This window comes from Xiphophorus hellerii, chromosome 2 (genome assembly GCF_003331165.1).
Source record: "Xiphophorus hellerii strain 12219 chromosome 2, Xiphophorus_hellerii-4.1, whole genome shotgun sequence".
NCBI lineage: Eukaryota > Metazoa > Chordata > Actinopteri > Cyprinodontiformes > Poeciliidae > Xiphophorus > Xiphophorus hellerii.
Genome location: NC_045673.1, coordinates 27,151,450 through 27,175,187, shown reverse-complemented (window position 1 = coordinate 27,175,187; position 23,738 = coordinate 27,151,450). Strand labels below are relative to the sequence as shown.

Here is a 23,738-nt window from a genome sequence, read left to right as displayed (position 1 = left end):
TGAGTACATTGCTACACAACCTGTACACTGACTGCTTCCCATAGACTGTCTGTAAACTTGAACAATCAGCATTCTGTTGTACTTCTGTGCCAGGGTCAGTCGTCTTTGATATTTCCACGGCACGGATATTTCTGAACCCTCCAGTTCCTGGAAAACTGTCATATTATTGACATGACCAAGCAGGTTGGATTCAGAATAACCTCTCTTTTACGCATGAGTGGGATGACTGGGTTTACCTGCTGTCAGAAACTGCTTCCACAGGATGACAGGCTGTCAGCTGCTCCTCACCAGAATGACTAAAGTACTGAAAAAAACCGATGAGCAAATCATTGTTACTTTGGGCTTCTGCTAGTTTTTTCTTTGTTTTTTTTTTTAGGGAGGGGATAAAAGCATAAAATGTTGCTGTGACTGTACGCTTTGGGTATATTGAAAGTACTCAAAGACTTGCTCACTCTGCATATAAGACATATCTTTGGGCTATTGTGTCATGTCTCCCTAAAGCACATGTCAAACTCAAGGCCCGTGGGTCAAATCTGGCCCATCATAGCTTTTTATGTGGCCCTCTAGAGTCTAGACTAAACACAAAGTGTGGTTAAATATTATGTTATCAAATCAGTGTAGCTTTTATCTGTTTACTGCCAAATTATATCAATCAGTCCCTCCAGTTTCTTGAGAATTATCCTGGAAATTCACACAAAATGAACAAATCCCTGCACTTTTTTGTGTTAATAGTTGGTCATTTAGTTCAGATTTTTTTCAAAAATTGTCAAAAACTTTTTAACTTGTACTAAACAGCTGCCTCAGCTTTAAATGATATCAGATTATAGGCCATGAACTACACAGCAAGTAATAAAAAGTGGCATGCACTGTCATAAATAAGCGCAAATATTTCCAAATTAGTACCATAAACACTTTGATTTTTATTGCAAAAAAAATCACAAAAAGAATCACAAAATGCTGGAGGGACTGAGAAGATGTTATTTAATTTTTAGGAATTTGTTGATATTTTAACCATACTGCCATACATTATCCATACATTTTGGCACAACCGGCCCTTTAAGAGCGTTCATAATCTTGATTTGGCCCAAAACAAAAATGAGTTTGACAGCCCCGCCCTGAATGATAACGAGAGCAGACTTTCTCCTTAATCCACGCTCTTTTACTTCAGTAGAACACATTTATTGAGCAGGAGTTCACAACACAAGAGGAATAATTCACCTTGTTTGATTTTCCTTAAAATAGTGTAGTTCACGTTGAAAAAGCTTCTTTTTTTTCCCGTTCAGCCACAAGAGAATACCTTTCTCCAATACTTTTACCGGCTATAAAGAAAGCCAAGAAACAAGGCTGGCTCTAGTTCCCCTGTTGCACAACCGTATAAATCCAGCTCAGTTTATGTTTGTCTATTGAGATTAACAGAATACAAAGCAGCACTGCTGTTGGTTTTCCACCTCAAGCTACAGTGGGAAGCTTTACATTGAGGTCCTTCTAATATTTACACCAGAAAAAGACAGTTGGTAGTTGTAAAAATTAACGGTTTGTAAATCTGGACAAATATTTTCAATCAAAACAGCTATATGTGCAATAATCAATATATACGTTAGGGCCGTAGTGATATATTCAACTTAAAACAATGAGATGGCATGAGAATTTTTTTTTTTTATCCATTTCAGGATTGAAGTATTTCACATTCTGAGCTACAGAGGACTAGTGTCGATACTAAAATTTAGTTTCTTGCTATTAGGAAGCTACGGAGCAACTTTAACGATTCTCCAGCCAAGTATTGGTTTTTTTCAACAAGGTAGCCCCCAAAATGCATCCACACACACACACACACACACACACTACTGAATTTAAAATGCTTCCTTGTACATATATATATAATATTGTTTTAAATTTTGTTTTCTCTAATATTCTTAATGGTGTGGCAGGGTGAGCATTAGCCAACGCTAATGAACTTTCATGATCAAAGCCGACAGCTAATCATATTCATGATCCACTGTGGCACAGGGCCATGGAAAAAAATATCTGAGTCATGATATGTTTAGTCTATGTTTAATTCATTTCAATGATATATGCATTTCTTCCCAGTCTGAATTATGTAGTGAGACATACGTGAAAATATTTGATGGTATATTTTATTTACAATTTTGCATTTTTGTTTCTCCCGGATGCAGACATGATTGTATAATAGTTCTCCATCTTTCTGCCAGTAGCAGAACTTTGACTCAGATTTCTCTACCTTGTTTTCTGCTGTCGTGCATTTTGTCACCTGCACTAAATAGGAATAAGAATATTCCTGCACTAAACAGTGAAGGAATTTCTAAACTTAGAAATGTTAATGTTTTTGTTCTAGAAGATTTCTAGGACTAATAAAAAAAATATGCATTTTCTCCTAGCATTTCTTTGCTAGGAGAAATGCTAGCATATCTCCTAGCATATCTTTGCTAGGAGATATGCTAGCAAATCTCCTATATATGCTATAGGAGACAGCATATCTCCTATCTTTGCTAGGAGATATGCTAGGAAAATATCTCCTAGCAAAGAGATATTCTGAGAAAGTTCAGAACTTTCTACTCTTTTTCTAAAACATTTCTGAGATTAATCTAAAAAGTGTGAAGGTTTTTGGCAGAAATTCACTCCTTTGTCAAAGTAGGATAGAATCCAGACTTCATATCTTTTTTACAAGTTCATCTTCCCTCTTGAGCTTTCATTCGTCTAGTTTTGTCAGAGTCAACCTTTTCTCGTGACATAAATGAAACATAAAACAGAGTTCTTTGTGCTTTCTACCCTATCTAGAGATGTATGATTGTGTTCCGTTTCCAGGTCTTTCATGGAGCCAAGCATGTCCTTGTGCCAGAACCGCATCACTCCAGCAAAAGATTACGGGTGAGCGTGTGCGGCGCAGTTGAGAACAAAAGAAATTATTTATTGATGGGATGCTCTCAAACCCACTGGCGTCACAGGTATCCATTGTTACCTCAGATGTTGTTTGGAGCTTTTTTGGAGCGAACGGCGACCAGGACTGTGAACCCAGCCTCTTTCCTGCCTCCCATGAAGTGCATCCTGCCAAAGCTAATTTTCTCTTCTGTAATCTTCCTCTGCTGAACGGTTCTCTCATCTACCACCAAGTTTTCCACCAAACACAGTGTTGATTAAAAAAAAAAAAAGGGATTACGGAGCAGCTGCTCGGACGAAGCGTGTTGCCCAAACATCATAACTCAAAAGGGTTCTTTCAACCATTTATTCTCGATGTCTGCACTCGCAGGCGGAACGTGGCAGCTGGGTTGAAACCTGAGGAGGCGGCCGACGGGGGGGAGGGAGGCGGGTATTTTGTTGCGACTACGTTTTTGATCCAGTCGGCTCTAGTGTGCTGATCTGGAAAGAAGAACGGCCAGCTAGGCCCTAACGCCTTCCCTCCCCTGAGGAGGGGTTTCACAGCCAGGGGTGCGAGGGTGCAAGGTTGCCTTGGCCATGCGTGAACTGATGCTGATGACATTCACATGTAGCTGGGATGCCTGAGTGACTCGAGATGTCCTGCAGGTCTTTGCAGAAAGGTTTTAGGATACAGGAAGGACAGAAACACTTGTGCTCCAATATTTTAGGAGTCTTTTCTCATTTTCTTTGTGAGTTATGAGGAGATATTTCACTAAAATATGCAAGTAGGGCCTGAGTCGGATGAAATGTTGATGCAGTACCTTACTAATGAACGCTCAACAAACTCGGTGTACTTTTACTTGTGATAGAGGGATAGATGGTTATAAAAGATTTCTGTCAGTAATCTAGTCAGTAATTTGTAGAATCCCCCCTTTTGTTCCACTTAGAGCTGCAAGTCTTTTGGACTCTACCTGCTTCGTACATCTGAAAAATGTGCACCCATTTTAATTAGCTCCGGCTCAGTCAAGACTGGATGAGTGCCACAGATTGTCAATTGAAGTAAGGTCCAGGTTTTGACTGGGCCGTTTATTCAGAGCAGGAGGCTGTATAGCTGCTCTTGTCCTGTTGGAAGTTGAACCCCTTGTGGGAAAATGGAAATTGTGCTTTTTTTTCTGGCTTTCTTTAACTAATGAGTTTCTATTTGTCAACCTTCCATTAAGGCCTGATTTATGAAGTGAACAGCCAATAGTTGTTCACTCAATAGACTCCCCTCATCTAAGGCTGTGTATATCGGCTGCTTGTCCAGAGTTACCATGCTTCTTGGCTCCTTCTCTGGTTAGTCCCAAAAATTAGGCGGACGGACACATCTGTGTGTGCAGTAGTGCCATACTCTTCAGTTTTACATGTTGGACTGAGCAGTCTTCCATAAAATTTTCAAACCAGGTCATGTTGTTTAGTAACCTAACCCTGATTTTGTCGTCTCCACAATTTTCTGTTACCTTTAGTGACAGGTAGCAGATTTCCTACTCTTTCTTTGGACTATCTCTTTAAATCCGTAAGTCATAGTGACGTCCACTGGCATAAGTGTGCATGGACTAATAAAAGTCTAGATATTTTAATAAAGGTGGCAACAAAACAGCTGGATGGGTAAAGTTGCAGGTCATGGTTATAGGAAAACAGTAGTTTTAATATTAAGTACAGAAACAGCTGTTTAGCAAATTTATGCACACTGCAAGCATTTCTTGGTTTTGCTATTTTGTGTCTGCAGTTTTACTTTGGTTTAAAACAAGGTACAATCTTGTTTTTAAGCTACTGCTCTAATCAAATATGGTGAGATGCTTCAGTATGCTGCTTCTAATATATATAATTAGGGATTATAGTTGTTGCTTTCACTGGATGCAAAACATACTGATTTATTTAGAACACGTGTCAACTCAAGGCCCGTGGACCAAATCCGGCCCATCATAACTTTTAATGTGGCCCTCTAAATTCTAGACCAAACACCAAGTGTGCTTAAATATTATGTTGTCAATCAAATCAATGCAGTTTTTATCTGCTTACTGCCAAATTATATCAATCAAATTAACGCAAAATCAACAAATTGCGCTAAAAAGTTGAGTGTTGTTTACTGTTGGGCATTGCCTTAATTGCTATGTTTCATGGTGCAAACAGTGGTGATAGGGATGTGTCGGGATCTGTCCCTTATCTGTGTTTATTTTGAGTTTCTGTCTCTCTGAGTCTCCGTGTTGTCCTGTCTCCCCTTGATTGTTCCCAGGTGTTTCTTGTCTCCTTGATTACCCTCTGTGTATTTAACCCCACCAGTGTTCTTTGTTCCTTGTCGGGTCCTCGTCGTGTTTGTCCTGTTGTCACTGTCTGCGAGCTTCTGCATCCGCTCCTTTGTGCTGCCTGGACTTTGTATGTTTTTGGATTTTTGGACTACCTTCATTATTAAACCATCTTATTCATCTTACCCTGGGTCTGCTGCCTCTGCCTCACCACCCAAATCATGACATTAGGACCCGACCACAAGTAACCACGGTGAGGCACGCGATTTAAGAGATTTTTTCAACATGGACCCAGCGCGTTGGGATGAATTATTATTTAATGTCAGAGACTTTGTGGAGATTGTGGCGGAGCCATACTTTGCGCACAGATGCATCGGGGCAGCCATCAGGCTACTACTGGTGCTGGAGGGATGGGCCGACCAACTCCAGTCCCTGGGGTTGGAGAGGCTAAAACAGGAGGCAGAGTGGGAACGCCAGGCAGGTTTAGCCTTCTTGACTGGCGACCCTCTGCCTTCAGAGCCGGACTTCCACTCACCCAGCCCAGCCTTAGCGTCTCCGGCACCAGCACCACATCCAGTTCCAGCACCGGCTTCTCCGACCCTCGCTGCAGCCGCTGCCCCTGCGCCTCCAGAGTCCGCTCCAGCCTCCGCTCCAGCCCCTGCTTCGGAAACTGTCCCCATGGTAATGGGGTTCCAGGCAGCCCGCCTGGCACCTGGCCGACAGACGGCGTGGCTGTGGGCGTGGCCTGCTCCTGTTAGGGGGTATTCGACCTCCTCAGAGGTGTCTAGTGTTCCCTCCTCAGAGGTGTCTAGGGTTCCCTCCTCAGCGCCTTCTAGTGTTCCCGCCTCAGCGCCTTCTAGTGTTCCCGCCTCAGCGCCTTCTAGTGTTCCCGCCTCAGCGCCTTCTAGTGTTCCCGTCTCAGCGCCTTCTAGTGTTCCTTCCGAGTCCCCGCCTCCTGTGGCTCAGTCCCTGCGCCGCCGTCGCCCGCCGGACCCGCCTCCTGTGGCTCGGTCCCTGCGCCGCCGTCGCCCGCCGGACCCGCCTCCTGTGGCTCGGTCCCTGCGCCGACGTCGCCCGACGGACCCTCCCCTTGGGTCCCGCCTCCTGCGCCGACGACGTCCACCGGACCCTCCCCTTGGGTCCCGCCTTCTGCACCGACGACGTCCGCCGGACCTCCCCCTTGGCTTCCTCCTTCGGCGTCACGGACGCCCTCCGGACCTCCCACGACGGTCTGCCTCCTTTGCCTTCGCCCATTGTGGATGGGTTGTTTTTTGTTTGTGTTGAACTGTTAGCCCTTCCTGTGCCTCCGCCCACTCTGTTGGGTTGTTTTTTGGGGGTTTTTTCGGACTCTAGCCCCCCGTCCAGCGCCCCTCCGCCCACCCTAGTGGTGTTTTTTGGATTTGGTTTTTCTTGTTTTTTTGGGGGGGGCGTCTGGTAGCCGCCCTTGAGGGGGGGGTAATGTCGGGATCTGTCCCTTATCTGTGTTTATTTTGAGTTTCTGTCTCTCTGAGTCTCCGTGTTGTCCTGTCTCCCCTTGATTGTTCCCAGGTGTTTCTTGTCTCCTTGATTACCCTCTGTGTATTTAACCCCACCAGTGTTCTTTGTTCCTTGTCAGGTCCTCGTCGTGTTTGTCCTGTTGTCACTGTCTGCGAGCTTCTGCATCCGCTCCTTTGTGCTGCCTGGACTTTGTATGTTTTTGGATTTTTGGACTACCTTCATTATTAAACCATCTTATTCATCTTACCCTGGGTCTGCTGCCTCTGCCTCACCACCCAAATCATGACAGGAGGTCTTCTTTGTCTTCTTCATCTTCTTAATTCTCTGGATCTTCTCGGCCCAGACTTCCCTCTCCCCAGCCACTTGTTCCAGCTCCTCCAGGGGAATCCCAAGGCCTTCTCAAGCCAGCTGAGAAACATAGTCTCTCCAGCGTGTCCTGGGTCTTCCCCGGGGCCCCCTCCCAGTGGGACGTGCCCGGAACACCTCACCAGGGAGGCGACCAGGAGGCATCCTGACCAGATGCCCCCGAGCCACCTCAACTGGCTCCTCTCGATGTGAAGGAGCAGCGGCTCTACTCTGAGTCCCTCCCGGATGACTGAGCTTCTCACCCTATGTCTAAGGGAGAGCCCAGACACCCTGCGGAGAAAACCCATTTCGGCCGCTTGTATCCGTGATCTCGTTCTTTTGGTCATGACCCAAAGAACCATGACCATGAGGGTGGGAGCGTAGATCAACCGGTAAATCGAGAGCTTTGCTTTTTGACCATGACAGACAGGTACAGCGCCTTCTTCACTGCAGACGCTGCGCCAATCCGTCTGTCGATCTCCTGCTCCCTTCTTCCCTCATTTGTGAACAAGATCCCGAGATACTTAAACTCCTCCACTTGTTGCAGGACACCCCCTCCCACTCCCTCCAACCCAGAGAAGCTTTCCGGCTCAAGACCATGGCCTCGGATTTGGAGGCACTGATCCTCATCCCGGCCGCTTCACACTCGGCTGCGAACTGCTCCCGTGAGAGCTGTAGATCACGGCCTGATGAAGCCAATAGGACCACATCATCCGCAAAAAGCAGAGATGAGATCCTAAGGCCACCAAAACGGATCCCCTCAACACCTTGGCTGCGCCTAGAAATTCTGTCCATGAAAGTAATGAACAGAATCAAAGGGCAGCCCTGGTGGAGTCCAACTCTCACTGGAAACAAGCCCAACTTACTGCCGGCAATGCGGACCAGACTCCGACACCGGTCATACAGGGACCTGACAGCCCGTATCAAAGGGCCTGGTACCCCATACTCCCGGAGAACAGCCCACAGGGCTCGCTGAGGGACACGGTCGAACGCCTTCTCCAAGTCCACAAAATACATGTAGACTGGTTGGGCAAACTCCCATGCACCCTCCAGGACCCGCTGAGGGTGTAGAGCTGGTCCAGTGTTCCACGACCAGGACGAAAACCACACTGCTCTTCCTAAATCCGAGGTTCGACTATCCGACGGACCCTCCTCTCCAGGACCCCTGAATAGACCTTGCCAGGGAGGCTTAAGAGTGTGACCCCTCTATAATTGGAGCACACACTTCGGTCCCCCTTTTTGAACAGGGGGACCACCACCCCAGTCTGCCAATCCAGGGGAACTGCCCCCGATATCCATGCGATATTGCAGAGTCGCGTCAGCCAACACAACCCTACAACATCCAGAGCCTTAAGGAACTCCGGGCGGATCTCATCCAACCCCGGGGCCCTGCCACCGAGGAGCTTTTTAACCACCTCGGCGACCTCGTCCCCAGAGATTGGAGAACCCAACCCAGAGTCCCCAGGCTCAGCTTCCTCAATGGAAGGCATGTTGGTGGGATTGAGGAGGTCTTCGAAGTGTTCTGCCCACCAGCCCACAACGTCCCGAGTCGAGGTCAGCAGCACACCATCCCCACTATAAACGGTGTTGGTGCTGTACTGCTTTCCCCTCCTGAGACACCAGATGGTGGACCAGAATCACCTCGAAGCCGTGCGGAAGTCTTTTTCCATGGCCTCTCCATACTCCTCCCATACCTGAGCCACATGCCACTTGGACTGCCGGTACCCATCAGCTGCTTCAGGGGTCCCACAGGCCAATAAGGCCCAATAGGACTCCTTCAGCCTGACAACATCCCTCACCGAAGGTGTCCACCAACGGGTTTGAGGGTTTCCGCCGCAACAGGCACCAACAACTTTGTGGCCACAGCTTGGATAAACCACCTCGATAATGGAGGCATGGAACATGGACTCAATGTCCCCTCACCTCCCCCGGACTAGTTAACCAAACATTCATGACTTTAGACCTTGACAGAAAGCCAGAGTGCCTGCAAACAGGATATTAACTTTTGATCTTTTCCTCACAAAATTTAATGTTTCTTGCTCCTTTCCAAAACCTGCTTTGTTGATTTCGAGTAGTGGCAGGAGAAACCGTTGGGTGGGATTTTATGCGGACTGTTGTTTCTTCCCATGCGTTTGCTTCTCATAATGAATCCCAGGATTCGCCATTTATCAATGAAAATGCAACTGTTGAAATCAGTGAAATGAAAAGCTGAGCTGTGCTGTCCTTGTCCGGATCTGAATCATCCAAGTCATTGTCCATATTGGCAAAACAATCTTTCCTAGCCTGCTCACCTTGTTCCAAGTCAGCACGCTGTTTCAAGACAGCAGGCTTGACTGCAGTTCTGTCTAGTGAAGTTCCACAGACAACTGTCTTCTGTTGTTTGCCACAACCTCTGCAAAGAATCTCCCCAGCCGGGTTAGCTTGTCCTTTGGGAACGGGCGAAACTTCGTCCCAAACCAAATCTCTCTCATGAGAGTCTGTATCGTTTCCTGGGAGAAAATGATCAAATATTTTCTGCATCCCTGTCGACACCATGTATCCAAGACCAAAACCTATTGGCATAAAGATGGGGACTAGCGCTGTTGAAATAGTAGACATTCTTACGAGACACAAAGTCAAACCTGAAAGAACTGTTTCGATACTAACTGATGTATTGAGATTCAAGCATTCAAGCATTAAAAGGCTTAGAACTTCTTTGATCTGTTGTGATGTCATAAACGGCATCATGTACATCAGTGACCTCTCTGTTTTGAGGCATGGCCTTGCTTCTGATCGTTGCTATGGAAACAATCAGATCAATTCTGCATGACTCAAACTGAAATAATGTCTAAATATTTGAATAATAAGTTTTTTATTTATTTATTTATTTAGCATGAAGAGATTAACAATAGATTTCTGTATGACTGAATTGTTGCATTTGTGGTCTTCCGTACCTGCTGCAGTATAAATGTAGGTACCGGCAGTCAATTTTTTTCCTTCGATTTTTAATACTCTAAATGAATTTTTCTACTAAGTGTATTACCAGAAAAGAGCAGAAAAAACTGTTATGTCTAACAGTTTTTGAGATTTTGGTGGGTGGGTGTACCTTGCCACAAACCCACCTTTGAATAGAAAAAGATGGGGTTTTTGAAAGCCGATTACTCAAAAAATAAATCAGTTTGACACTTATTTGTAATGACATTCTTTAAATATGTATAAATCATATTACAAAGCAAGAAAATGCACAGTATAAATAGCTTACTTTTAATGAAGATTCTTTTAAAAATGTCATTTTGAAAAACAAAAAATATGTCAATATTGACCCTAACAGGAGACATGGCATTTTGGGGATTCCATATTAATCAATGTATTTTGAAACCAAGTCCCAAAGGCTATTTTGCCCGTCTATGTGGTCTTAACAGGCTTAATTTTTTGCAGGGGTCTGAGACTGTTTAATAAAGATTTATTAGGCCGCAAAAATCCTTCCAAAGCTAATTGAGTATTTTATTTTTACCACTCCCCAAAGTAGTATTTTTCATCAGACTTCAATAAAACATCTCTACTACAGGTAAACTAGGCTGCTGAATAACATAAAAGCATCCATGTTTGGCCATCCTCAATAGTTTCCTTGATATTGCTGGTAAGGATTTTTTTGTTTGTTTTTAATATCCACCTTCTGGATAAAGAGCAGAATTACTTTAACCTCTGTGGCTTATTAGCAGCAGCCCCGTGATTCACAATCTGGACCTTTTTACTGTTAAGCAGTGACTTATTTTTTCCCCCCACCATTACTAACCTATTCTAATCAATGAGCACCCTGGGCAGTGATTACAAAGGAAACCTTATCATTCAGCTCCTGCGTAACACTGTTAAGAGGTATTTAAATTCACATCCTGCGCATTGAGAGCCATCCGTTGACATTGAATGTCCCCTATTATGACACTTACAGAGCAATAATGTGCTCGCCTCTCACTTCAGAGCATATTACAGAAGGGTGAAAGAAAAAGGAGTTTAACCGTGTGAAATATTTATTCTCTTTGCCTTAAACACTCCTCTCCTATCTCTGCCCCGGCGGTGCCTGAGACCCCATTTTTAAACTCGCAGGGGGATAGATAAAGGATCAGATATGTGTTAGACAACACTCTGCAGGGCCCGCCTCTTGGAAAAGGGGGGTATGACCACTGTATGTGAAGCCCACAGCGCCATCAGGCTTTGAAACGAGGTACTGCGAGCATTTCACAGACTCCTATCACTCTTAATTCAGCCTCAGTTAGGAATTTGATTTTAATTCCGTGTTTAAATCTGCTTATCGGTAGTTTCCAGAGATAATGCGGGGCGTTTGGTTGCAATTTCCTCCTCTTTTTTTTTTTTGAGTTAAAAATGCAGAAATTAGCGTTAAATAAAATAAATTAACGTTAAAATGAATAAATAATGGCAAAGTAGCGGTTCCCTCACAGGCTCGCGCTCCCTCAGTTCAAACCGCACACAGTCACGCGCACACGCCGACACACTTTGAGTTGGATCCTGGGTAAGGAGTGCGTTCCGCTGATCATCTCCAACCCTCCTTTCCAAGCAGGCGGATTGCTTCTGCCTCTGACGACAGCCAGTCACACACACACACACGCACCCACACGCAATCACACGCACAGCGCTGCTCAGAGCGGAGTGGCTGAGGAGAGACCGCATCAAGGAGCCGCGTACCCGCCTGCTTACAGAGGAGTCGCGCGTGGGAGTCGATAACCGTCTCTACCTGCCATCTGCATTCCTGCCTTTTTATTCCCGGCGCCCTACCGGACGAGTCTGGTGCTCTCAAAGGGGGGAGTCCCATCGCCACCGAGACAGAGGACCGAGGCTTGTCGGGTTTTTTTCTCTCTCTTTTTCTTTTTTTATTTTTTGTTTTTTGAAGGGGGAGATTTTTTTTTCCCCGGCTGAAACATACATTAGAGCTGCGGTCGCTGTGGAGAATTTCACTGGAAATCAGGCGGTGTGCGTTTCCCCTCGGTTTGTTTCGTGAAAGCCGTCTTTTGAAAGGCGGGAGGGGATGGACTTGAGATAGTGCGTCTCAATTTGAGTGCTGGTGGCTGGGAGTTGCCGTCTCGGAGAGATGCGAAAGCATGCTTGGAAGCTGTGAGCGCTACCGCAGGTGAGTATCTGTGAACGATCATGATGAATTGTGTAGGCTTGTTGAAAGTCCCTGTTTTGTATTTGGAGTAATGTCTCCGTAGGTGAGCGTTTCTGTGTCTGCGTTTCTGTCAATGCGGGTTAATGTGGCGCGCGGCCAAAGACCGCATGGATATGGATATACATAATGCAGCCAAATCTGTTCGGAGGGAAATATCTGTCAGTGCGAAGGAAAGAGGCTTTCTTAAAAAAAAAATTAAAAAAAACCCCGAACTCACTGTAATGTCAGATATGGGCCAAAATAAATAAATAAACATGAAAACAAGGCTGTACCTCCGACGGTCAGAGCAGAATCTATACTGTAGGCAGGACAGAGAATAAGGACTTGAGCGTGCTTAGGTGCGTCCTCTGCAGGTACAAACAATCAACACTGATTTCTATTCTTCATTTTTACATTTATGATTAATACATATTTTTACGGCTCATCGTGTTTCTCCCATCCCCCGCCCCCTCCCTCTCGTACCCACCATACTGTCCATGTCTGTGAGGTGAAGAAGGCTTAAACCATTCATCAAATTTAATTGTCCCGCGATTGAGACTGGGTGAGTGTGTGAGAAGGAAACAGAATGTAGACCCTGCCTTTCTGTTTGGCGTGTGCGTGCGTGCGTGTGTGTGGGTCGGTGAAATAGGTGGAGAGTTGCAATTACAAAACGTTACCTTAATCTATCCCTTATTTGCCAGCGTTTTGACTCTGCTGAGGTAACATTTTGTCTTCGTGTGCAAGTCGTGAGCCACCCGTGAATCCCATTTTTTAATGCATCTGCAAAAGATGGCTATCTCTTAAATGGGCAGCTGAGAGGAAGAAGAAGAAAAAAGGGAGAAAAAACAAGCAGGATTCTGCAGATATGCAGGGCTTTTTTCTCTCTGTTTTCTCCCCCCATCTCTCTCTCTCCTGAATTAACTTGGGACTCTTTGTTTTGAACGGGATGACAGTCAGCAGGGGTCTATATATAGCTTCGGCTGAGACAATATGGGACAGAGGAAGAAACTTGCGCGTTTCTGGTTGCACACACTCCGTCTGTCTGTTGTTTGTTATTCAAGGCAGCGTTTGGCAGAAGTAAGAAAAAAAAATTTATACCAGTGGCTCCTGATAATTTTCATTTTCACTCTGCCTTTTTCTGAGTGTATGTTATGTGTAAAAGAAAGGGAGGGGGGAAAAAAGTCTACAATTCACACAAAAGCCTGTGCAGCTCAGTATTAAAGGCTGTGCCTGCGGTTATTCATAAAGCTTTATATGTTATAAATAACTGGAGGGAGCGGACGGGCAGATAGAGGAGCAGCAGCAGCCTCTCTTGCTTTATCAGAACCCACAATCCAATATGATAGATAGATGATACACTTTGAGGTATCACATGGAGACAGGGGCCAGGGTGTGGCACAGTCCTCATCCCCCCCCCCCCATCCAGCCCTCAGTGATGACCATAAAAGTGACTGCTTTGTGCTGTGTTTGTGTTTACCAGACCTGTAGCGACTTTCAAATGACCCCATCAAACTGATTGTTTCCTTTAATCTGCTGCTGGTGGGCTCACGCCACCCAGCTCCTAAGTTTTCTCCTGGATTTCCTCAACAAACGGCGGGCTCTACCTTAGTTAATTATGGCCGTTTTGCTATAGCCCGAGAGGACCGAGTGTGCGTTGCGATGGGCCCTCTGGGTGCCTTCGTTAAATTAATGTGCTGTAGCTGACCTTGGCTATCTAGTGCCATCAATAGGATTCACCTTTTTGCCCCGCAGTAGGGGGGGTGGCATATTGCAAAGGCCTGTTTTACCCTACAGCGTTACCCCGCTGTCGACATCCCGTATCGAATTACAGCACCCGTTGATCAATGCTCGCAATAACCCCGAACCTCTTACATAGCGTCCGGTTTAATGCAGGAGCATCAGATATCCCAGGAAAGGAATCATGCTCCTCGTAACCCGGTTCATGGAGGTATGCTTAGATATTAGTGTATTAGTAATCCAATCATATACAGACAGAACAGAGAAGAAAAACAATGAGAGCAGCCTCAGAGTGCGTGCTGCATTAATAATTCATGGAAGAAATCAGCTTGAGCGTAGATTTGACAGCAGACCGGAGCAGGCGAGACAGAGTGGGTGGCGGCGGTGCGGACGGTAACGTTAGAGCACGGTGACTGATCACAGCCTCTCTTCTTTTTTTTTCTCTCGCTGCCACACAAAATGACCAGCAGTGTTATTAGCGAGTGGGCTAATGCCGGCTTATGACGTGTTCTCATGTCTCCTGGAGACGCTCTCATCTGGGGGTGCAAAGCTGACACCTACTGCAGCGACAAGGTGTTTATTAGCTCCCAGTTGTGAGACCACTCTACCTGCATGATATTACGGTGACATGGAGCTACTAGTTCTCACAAGGGAAGCCAATTATGTTGTTTTTTCTTTTTAAACCAGGAGTCAAATGCCATTCCGCTTGATGCCATAGCGTCTCGGTTCGGCGATGCCCGAGGCTGGGTGGCATCTGCATGTAAGGCCCTGCTAAGGGATCACAGTGGCCGTTTGATGCGAGGGAGAGGGAAGATCTTGTTTGCCGTTGTCCTTGGTGGATGTCAGCTGAATTAAAGGAGGAAGGATGGTTGTGATTGTTGTCAAAAATAAGACATCTGAGGTTTAAGGGTTTTTTTTGCGGTTTCAGCAGTGCTTTTCCTTTTAGAGGCGTCAACAAGTCCTGGGAAGCATCTGTCCTAAACGTAATGCAACATAAGCACCCTGTTATGGCCTCTTGTCATAAAGCAAGTGGCTCTGCATACGATTTGGTGTGTATATGTTTATCTTATATCTATATAATACAATTAGGATTTGGATTTTACTTAATTATACTCCACAAAATCCAGTTATACACTGAAATGCAATATGATTTTACTGTTATAGACAATATTGATAAAACCAAGCCAGTGACAAAACATCAAGCAATTGTTTCAGACTAAACAGAAGTCATTATCTATTTATGCCAATAGAGCCCAATGAAAACTGTGGTAAGGTGGCCCCTCAGCTGCCTGTTTATCCTTCACTTGGCCTTTATACTGTCATGGTGGCTCTCAGTGAATCATCAGAAATCAATTTCTTGATTAAAATTTCACTGACCTTAATCCTTTAATGTCAAATGCGTTAGCATAAGTGATTTATACCAATTCAGATTATGGTTGCAACATTTATACTGAACCAGAAAACAGCACTTGATACATTCAGGAGCTGGATTTTTAGCGAGAGCTAAGACATACCTCAATGTTTTCTCAACTGAACAATGTCCAAGTTACTACGCAACTTTACTCTTCTTTTGGTGAACCAACAGCAGACTGACAACTGTTAGACTCAAGGAAAGATGTTCTGCATTCACAACAACGTTGTTCAACACAGAAAACTGTAACAAACTGTAACACAAATTTCTTGTGGAGGGGGTGATGGGAGGAGGATTAGTGTTGTCTGGCTACCTGTCAAAGACAATAAAAAAACAGCTGTAGTTATTTTGGGTTACTCTCTATCCTAACACAGCTTTGACTATGCTTAGAATCTTCTTAATTTGATGCTAAATGCCATTAATGAAATCCTGCAGAGTGCTTTGAATTCCACAGACAACTTTAAAAGCACATTTAGAACAATATACTGTATATGCCTAAGTCAATGTCCAGGAGTACAGTGGTTGGATCCTAGGAGTGCGTGACCTCACATCTCTTATTTTGGTTGAGTCAACAAAAGCTTACTTCCTCGTAGACGTAGCAACAAAATTCCTAGACTGCAACAACAGCTGCCTTTTCATCCACAAAACTCCTCTCACATTCACTCCCTTTGTGTGGTAAACATTGTGATCACTGCACTAGATCCAGCAATAAGTGAGAAAGAGAAAAGGATTAGTGCACGTGAACGCAATCACTACAGCATCTCTGGGAGGTGTTGATTAGCGGAATAAGACAGAAACAGCTTCTTCCTGTCAGCGTTGCAGCAGTGTCATGCCCGCTCACTTGGACATTAAGTAATTCTGCTGCAGAGACATGTTTATCACTCCAGATATGCTGTGCGGAACGGCTGCAGCTCAGTCGACGGAGTGGGCGTCCTTCAACTGGAAAGCTGTTTCTTTGATGCACAAGTCACCCAGTCCTCATGTCAAAGCATTCTCTGTAGTCAAAGATACTGAACCCTCTCATTACCTCCCCAATGTTTTCATCACTGAAATCATAGTCATATTCCGAAAAAGACAAGGTCCCCACCGAATCATACAAATTTCTGTATCTGTTTTGCATCAGATCTTGACAGGTCTGTTACGTTTTCAAGTATTCAATCAGCTCCTGTTTTCAGCTGAACGCAAGGATTTTGCTTCCACCATTTGTAGATCTTTAAAAGATATATCATCTTAAAAAGCTACAGGACAAGCCAACGGGTCAGGGATTGGGCAAATGTTATTGTGCTGACAGAGGGCTTTCGCTTCTTCCAGGCGAAAGTACTGTATTTGTATTCACTGCATGCGGGACAAGCGAGTGTCTATTCTGGCACTTTTGTTGCCAGGAAGACTCACTCGTCCATCTTTTAAATGACTGAGTTAATGTCACCCTGCTAATCTGCTAGAGGGGGCTGCGAATCATATTGACTGAGGCATTTGAAGGCATTTGACTGGCAGCTTTGAAGGGGTGAGTGGAGCCGGAGCGCTTCAGTGGAAGTCACCCAAGTTAGCATTGCCCAGGCTAAAACACATTCTGTACTTTTGGTCGTTTGCAGCTTGTAGCCCATATGTTGTACAGACGGTACAGTATGTGGACATAACTAAGGAAGTCTCTAGGTTACGTCGAGGGTCCTTTTTTCTTTCCCAGACAAAGACAGTTATTGCTTCATTTGATTTATGCGCGAGTATTATTATTACTATTTATTTTCTTTTTGAGAAGAGACGGCATGAATTGCTCTGCAGTAAGACAGGGTTGTGTGGCAAATATCACAACGCGCTGCCATCGTCTCTGCTGAACTCATCATGTCGAACGACTCTATTCAGAAGTGATTGTAAACACAACTGTGGGACAGAAGCAGCTCCACTTACGTACCCCCACTCGAATGGAGCATATGATCTTTTTCCATAAGTGGGAGCAAGAATTCAGTTCGAGCAGCACCCCGCTGCTGTAATGGCGGCTAAAATACCCCACTGAGAATCAGAATTCACAAAGTTCAGCGTTTAGGTGAAGTGCAGGTGCTCTCGGCTCCCTTTCCTCCGTCTAGTGGGCTAACCAGGGGCTCTGGAGGTGAAGTTGTGTTTTATGGCAAATATGCTGGCGGTGTGTTTCAGGTGAGTTTCAGTCACTGAAAGCATTTATAATTAATGAGTTCTTGGCTCTAATGTAAATTGTAGGGTTGTGTTGATACACGGTTCATGGAAACGAGATGAGATTCAGCAGTATTTGGGGGAAAACTAAAAACGTAGTTTTTTTCATTACACAAATAGAAACAGTATAGTATATACTAATGTTTTTATGTGAACGTTTGAAACGGTTGCACAACACAAATTTGACCTTTGGGCTTCATACGTTTTTTTTGGTTTTGTTGTTTTTTAAAAGACAAAGCTGTTTTCCACTGGTACATTTTGGCTGAAGTATGCAGCTTTATTACGCAATCAGAATTTAATCAAGCCAATTTTGGGTTCCAAGTTGAAAAATCACTGAAAATAGACAAAAAGTTTTGAGTTTTGCCTTAATCTAAACCATACAATCCAATATGACAGCAGCATGTCTGAAACATAGCAGCAGCTCCACTGAAAATACGCCCTTCTTGTCTTTCTCACAAATACGAATAATGTTTTAAGCACCTCAAACTATGATATAAATATACAGTACATATGGTCACAATAATAAATTTTGCTGGACAATAAATTCATTCAGAAATTATTGCGATAAACAATAAAATTGTTGTTTTGAGACCATTTTGAAGAAGTATTGGGGTAATGGTGTAGTAATGCAAAAACACATTCTCAAAGGTCAATAAACTTTCAATTCTGAAATATGACAAAACAACAAATTAAATGAACTTTAAAGTTTCTGTAAACAAAATTGTCCTTCAAAATAAGGGCTAGTTTAGACCAAATCATCAAACTGAAGACTTTTGTCATTCAGTTTTTGTAGAGAGAAAAGAGAAAATGATAAATCATGCAAATAGAAATTAAGCTTGTTTTAATTTATTATATCAATTGATTTATTGCGACAGGCCTATGCATGAGTATTTAACATTTTGGTCTGGCGATAGTGAAACTCAGTCATAGAAAAATTGTAAAATAGCCGCTGCGTGTAGTGGCAATGTGATTTTACAAAGCAGATGCCAATTAGTGTCATTAGTGGTTAATGGTTCCCTTCTTCAAAATAAAAGTCTCAAACATACTCAGAGGATAACAAGAATAAAGCCCTTATCATCATCCATAAAAATAGCTTCACCATATGAAGTCACATATTGTTAGCAGAACAGCAGCCCTTAATAAAACAGACTTCTAAAGAAAATGTGTCATTTTAATTCATTTAGATCTTGTGCCAGGAGATATTTTTACCATTAAAAGTAAATAAATGATTGGTTTACCTTTTGACCTAATGCAGTTCCTGTTTCTGTTTAATGGTCCTTACGAAGGTTTAATTAAAAGGCACTAATCCAATTAGAGTTCAGTCAGAACATGGACACCCCCTTTCTAAAATGCTCCCAAAACAATAGAGGGGCTATCCACCATGATGCTTCCTTATTGAAGTGTTGTCACATAATTCAAACATGCTTCAGGCCCATTATCCATTCCATTTCTGTTAGATCAGAGAAGTTTCTTTTCATCCATTCAAAGTCAGCTCCCATTCATCATGTGATTCAAAACAACAGGCCCTTTGCATTGAGGAAAAAAGGGGGAGAGGCTTTTAGTTCCCTAAAAGCTATATTACCCCGTCTCTTTGGTCCTCTCTGTCCATCTCTTCCTCTCTCCCTCTCTCCTGGTTTAACTTTCCATAAAAGCTCACTCCTTCTGTCCGCCTGTCTAGCCTGTCTTTTTCCTCCTCTTTCCTCATCCAGCCTTTCTTTCACCCACTCACTGTCAACACAGTAAGAGAAAGAGAGGGGGAGGGAGGAGGGAATTGGAAAAACAGAGCACTGCAACAAAGAACAGCTAATACTGTTGATGGAAGAGAGCGAACGTGCCTGGAGGAAACAAGAGGTCAGATTACGGGTTATCGACCGGACCAGGTGGCATAAACGACATGTTTGTTTGATGGACCTCCAAAAAGCTGGAATATTCCAACCAAAACTTAGGCATGAATCAGACCTACACTGAAATTTGCAGGAACACAGCCTCCTTACTCCCACATTAGTAATCTTTTTAAAATTGATTTCATTGCTAAGCAAAATTCAAAGTGTCATTTTATGTTAATTCTATAAGATGTGTCATCCCAGATTATTGGGAAGCAAAAATGTGCGATGAATGACACAAATCAATGCATTATTATCTCAACTAAATGGACTACAAAAAGCACCAGCAATTACATTCATTCTTTAACAATTAGATATCACAATAAATTAAAGTTACAGATGACATTCTAACTGTAATAAACAATATGATAGATTTGAGGATGCACCAATCTGGCTGAGACGTACTTCTGCTTTTTTTTTTCTTTGATTTGATCTGCTGAATCCAGCTTTGACAGATTTCGGGTCCCTTCACACCAGCTCTGTTTAGTCCGTTTTCATCGTTCTCTACTTGGTTTGTGAACTCTAGTCCACCTAAAAATGTAGGTTTCGGTTTGGTTGGAGTGAACTCTAGGTAAGTTTGAATGCAAACCAGTCTGCTCCAAAAGCAGGAAGCTGGCTATCGCGCAGGGCATTCTGGGTAAATACAACCAAAGAAATTCTTTGACCAAGGCCAAGGCTAGCTGGAGAAGTAGCTTGTGGTCTTTTATCACAAACAAGGAAGAAATCCTACAACCTCTAGAATTTGATGCTACTACATTTTGGTTTACATTTTGTGAAGACAGAAATTGCTCTCATGTCTTTTTTGGAGGTTTTTGTGTAGTTTTCTTCAGTGGGTCTTGGTGCAGCGCCACCACAGGCAAGGAGGGGAACAGGTGTTCAATAGTTTGGATTGTTTGACACAGTGCAGTGTGAAAGAGAACCACACCAGCTGAAGATGTAACAAATGTTGCAATTTTGGTCCCAATTCCAACTGAGTCTACCAGACTAACAGGTGTGGAAACATCCTCAGTTTTTGTAAGCACTGTCACACATGCAGAAGGTCGTTGTCACCAACAGAATGTAGTTGTGAAACAAGAAGTGACCAAAGTTTGTAGTTTTTATGCATTTAATCAATCAGGAACAAAAAAAAACCCCTGATATCCTGCCAATCAATTTGTGACTCTTTAGTTAGATTATTGAATGGCGTCCTACGTTTTTTAAAACATAAACACCATGAAATTGTGATAGTATTTTTTTTACCTCTTGGTCAATAAGAGTCAAGATAGTTAATCTCAATGCCACTTAGAAAAAGGAACTCAATTTAAAAAAAAGAAGAAAACAGAATTACTGGGTCCAAGGTCTTATCTTTCTTGTTTGGATTTTTTTTTCACATGCAGGAAAAGCAAAACATAGTTTTGGGCAATTATGTGTAAATGATAAAAAAAAACCAGAATATTTTGTATCAGCTCTGAACAGATATTTACCCTGGATGATACTCCGTCACGTCCTCTAAATGTGAGGTGGGGAACAGCGATGGCCGTTTAACTGGAGAGTGACGAAGGTAGTACGGGGGTGAGTCGGGAGGGTGAGGCCGATGAAAGAGCTGGGCAGCCATCAAAGACGAGGAAAATGAAATGGCATTTGACCTTGCAGAGTGCTGGCGTGCGACGCTTCGCCACTGAAGTGCAAAGTAGTTTGTGAACCTTTGGGAATTGGGAGAGAAAAGAGATCGGGTCTGTGGAAGGCCGGTGAGGGGTGAGAGGACGGGTCAGGCAATTTAACCCTTCACAACTGATTCAGCCGCGGACTAAAAAAAAGTTCTGAAAGTGACAAAATGAGAGAAAGGTCAGGCAGAAAGAAAGATAAAAACAACATACACAAAGAAACTACTTTTATTGTTTCCTGTGTATGACTTTAGAAAAAGGTCTCTTAAATGGGTGAATCTGGTTTTACAGCCTGCAAGGAAACACGAGAGTAATATCTCTCTCCGTAATAGAATCGCTCCTCAACCAGGTCCTGAACTTGTGGCAGATATGCAAATGTCAGATAAATAATTCAGCTCTTTTGCATTTGCTTGCACTTATTTCTGCCATTTTTGCAATAATGAATAAGAATGTGATAAGGAAAATATGCAGTGTTTATACCATTTTCCGTAGATGGTCTATTAGTTTCAGAACAGGCTTAGCGGATGGATAATAACCACGGGATTTTGACTGTATATGTCATCATCGCTTTTCCTGATTTTCATGTGTCGGGTAAGAACAATACAGCAAGAAATACCAATTTAGCTATGAATGCGCTTGTAGAGCTTTTATTTTTTTTATCAATCAAGAAGTCAGTAAGTCTATCAGTCTCATATTTTAGTCTTAATAGCATTAGATTGTCAGATATACTGTATATGGAAACCAAACAGGCAAACGAGTGTAACACACAGCAGCATCTATGATATGCCTTGTATGTTTGATTTTTAAATAACTGTGACAATTAACTCATTACGCAACTAATTGTTTCAGATAACAACGCAAAGTTGAATTTGCAATTCAAATTGTGTTTTAGCACTCCCAGGTAGGAGGGAAGCTGTTTGTTGCTCCACCGTTCCTGCTACCTCATCGCTAGACTGGCTCTAAAAATACGAGTCTGCTAAACAATCCAGACTGAAGAGGCGATGGCTTTAACACTGAGAGGAAAACAAAGATCTTCACATCGCATTTATTAGCATTTTCACATTTTTGCTTCTTGTTTCATCTCGAGATGTCAGACAGGACTGATGACACAATAAAACGGCAAAGATGGCGTTGTAAACTTTGGTGTCTGCAAACGTGTTTTGCAGAATTCAACAAAAATTAAAACTACTTTGCTGAGAAACATGGCAGAAAGACAGCTGCTGTGCTTGTTTAAATTCAGCCATTTTGGAGAGTTTTTACTTTTTTTACTTTTATTTTACAATTTAATCAATTAATATAAAGTCCAGGCTTTGACTAGGCCATTTCAAAAGCACCATTTTATTTTTTTACTCATTCCAAGTTGAGACTACCTTGAATCCCTCAACCCAAGTGCTACTAATCTTGTAGTCAAACACTGATGGTTGACTACATCAGTGTTTGACTACACTGACGTAGTCAAACACGGCATCTTCAGGAACTTCTGGTAGAAAGCAGATTTCATGTTGTCATCAATTATGACGAGTCACCACTATTCCCTGTGTTCTCCATTTCTGGATAATGGCTCCCACTGTGCTACACTGGACTAATAAAGCTTAGGAAATGGCAATTGCAGAGTGATTGTTGTGAAAGACTTTGTTTCTTACATGTTATTCAACTTGTCTAGATTTGGACATGACATCTTTAACCTCTCTGTTCTTGCTAGACTAGACCTGTTTTAGAGATTTTTGATTGTCTCGTTGTGGCTAATGGAAATGAGCACCCATGTTGTTAACCTCAGTTAATATAGGCCAGCTTAAATTTTCACATAGCTCCAGGCTTAATAGTTTTTTTCCCTCATTTGACATCAAATGGTGACCTTAGTCAGCTTTCAGTTTGATCGGCCCTGGCTGTTGACCAACCAGTCTAAAACTCAAATACCCAACCTTTTCCTAATCTGTGAATGCATCACACTAAACACGACTGGGTCGTGCTGACAACAGCGTCCTTCAGTGTGGATGGCGTTACTGAGTAAATAAGACTAAAATATAAGCTATTTTCAGAATCAGGGAGGTGTTACAAATAAGAGCATAGAAAGTGCAAATGTTTAAGAGGCTGTTTCAACAAAAAGGCTGCGGGAAGCAAGAGTTTTCTAAAAAAGAAATTCAAGTCATATTGTATGCATCAGCTGTGTCCTTACTTTAACTAAGGTGGAGGTGTAAAAGTAATCCAGCGTTTTCTCCAAATGGAAATGTCATTTTTTAGGTTTAGGTGGTTTTATTTAAAAATTAGCTTCTTTGCCGTCACCATCATTAATGTAGTCTGACTTATCTGATAATGATGTTACAATTACTTGTAAGAACATCATGAAACCACAAACTATTCCTTAAAGCCACCTGGAAGTGCTGTACAGCTTCACCTTGTCATTGATTCTCACCTAACCTGTGAAATACTTTGATTGTCTTTCTGAAAGCATGTGTCGTCTTTCCTCTGGGTAACACTCCAGATAGCTGAGCAATACAGCTGAATATCTCCTCTCCTTACAATATTCATGACCCTCCCTCCTCCCCCCTCTCCTACAGCAGGCAATCAAAGATAGGGAACGGGATGATGCAAGGACAGCTTAGACAAGTAATTTTGCCTTTAATTGCTTGGAACTCCCTTGAGTTCTGATGCTTAAGCACTCTAAAACTGTTGTTGTTTTGCTGTGCATAATCTTTGATTATATGAAGGTCAGCATTTTTTTTTTCTCTAAGCTTCTTA

General features: G+C 43.1%; 1 protein-coding gene across 3 annotated transcripts in view; it reads left to right on the top strand.

Annotated features, from left to right (window-relative positions):
* The window catches only part of lingo1a (leucine rich repeat and Ig domain containing 1a), a 166,552-nt gene that overhangs the window by 123,953 nt on the left and 18,861 nt on the right, over positions 1 to 23,738 (top strand). Inside the window, exon 1 of one of the 3 annotated variants that reach the window (XM_032545034.1) lies at positions 11,534 to 12,123. The exons of the other annotated variants lie outside the window; for them this stretch is intronic. The gene's annotated coding sequence lies outside the window, so the exon portion shown is untranslated. Of the gene's footprint in view, positions 1 to 11,533; positions 12,124 to 23,738 lie in introns of those variants that run through there. 3 annotated transcript variants of the gene reach the window in all.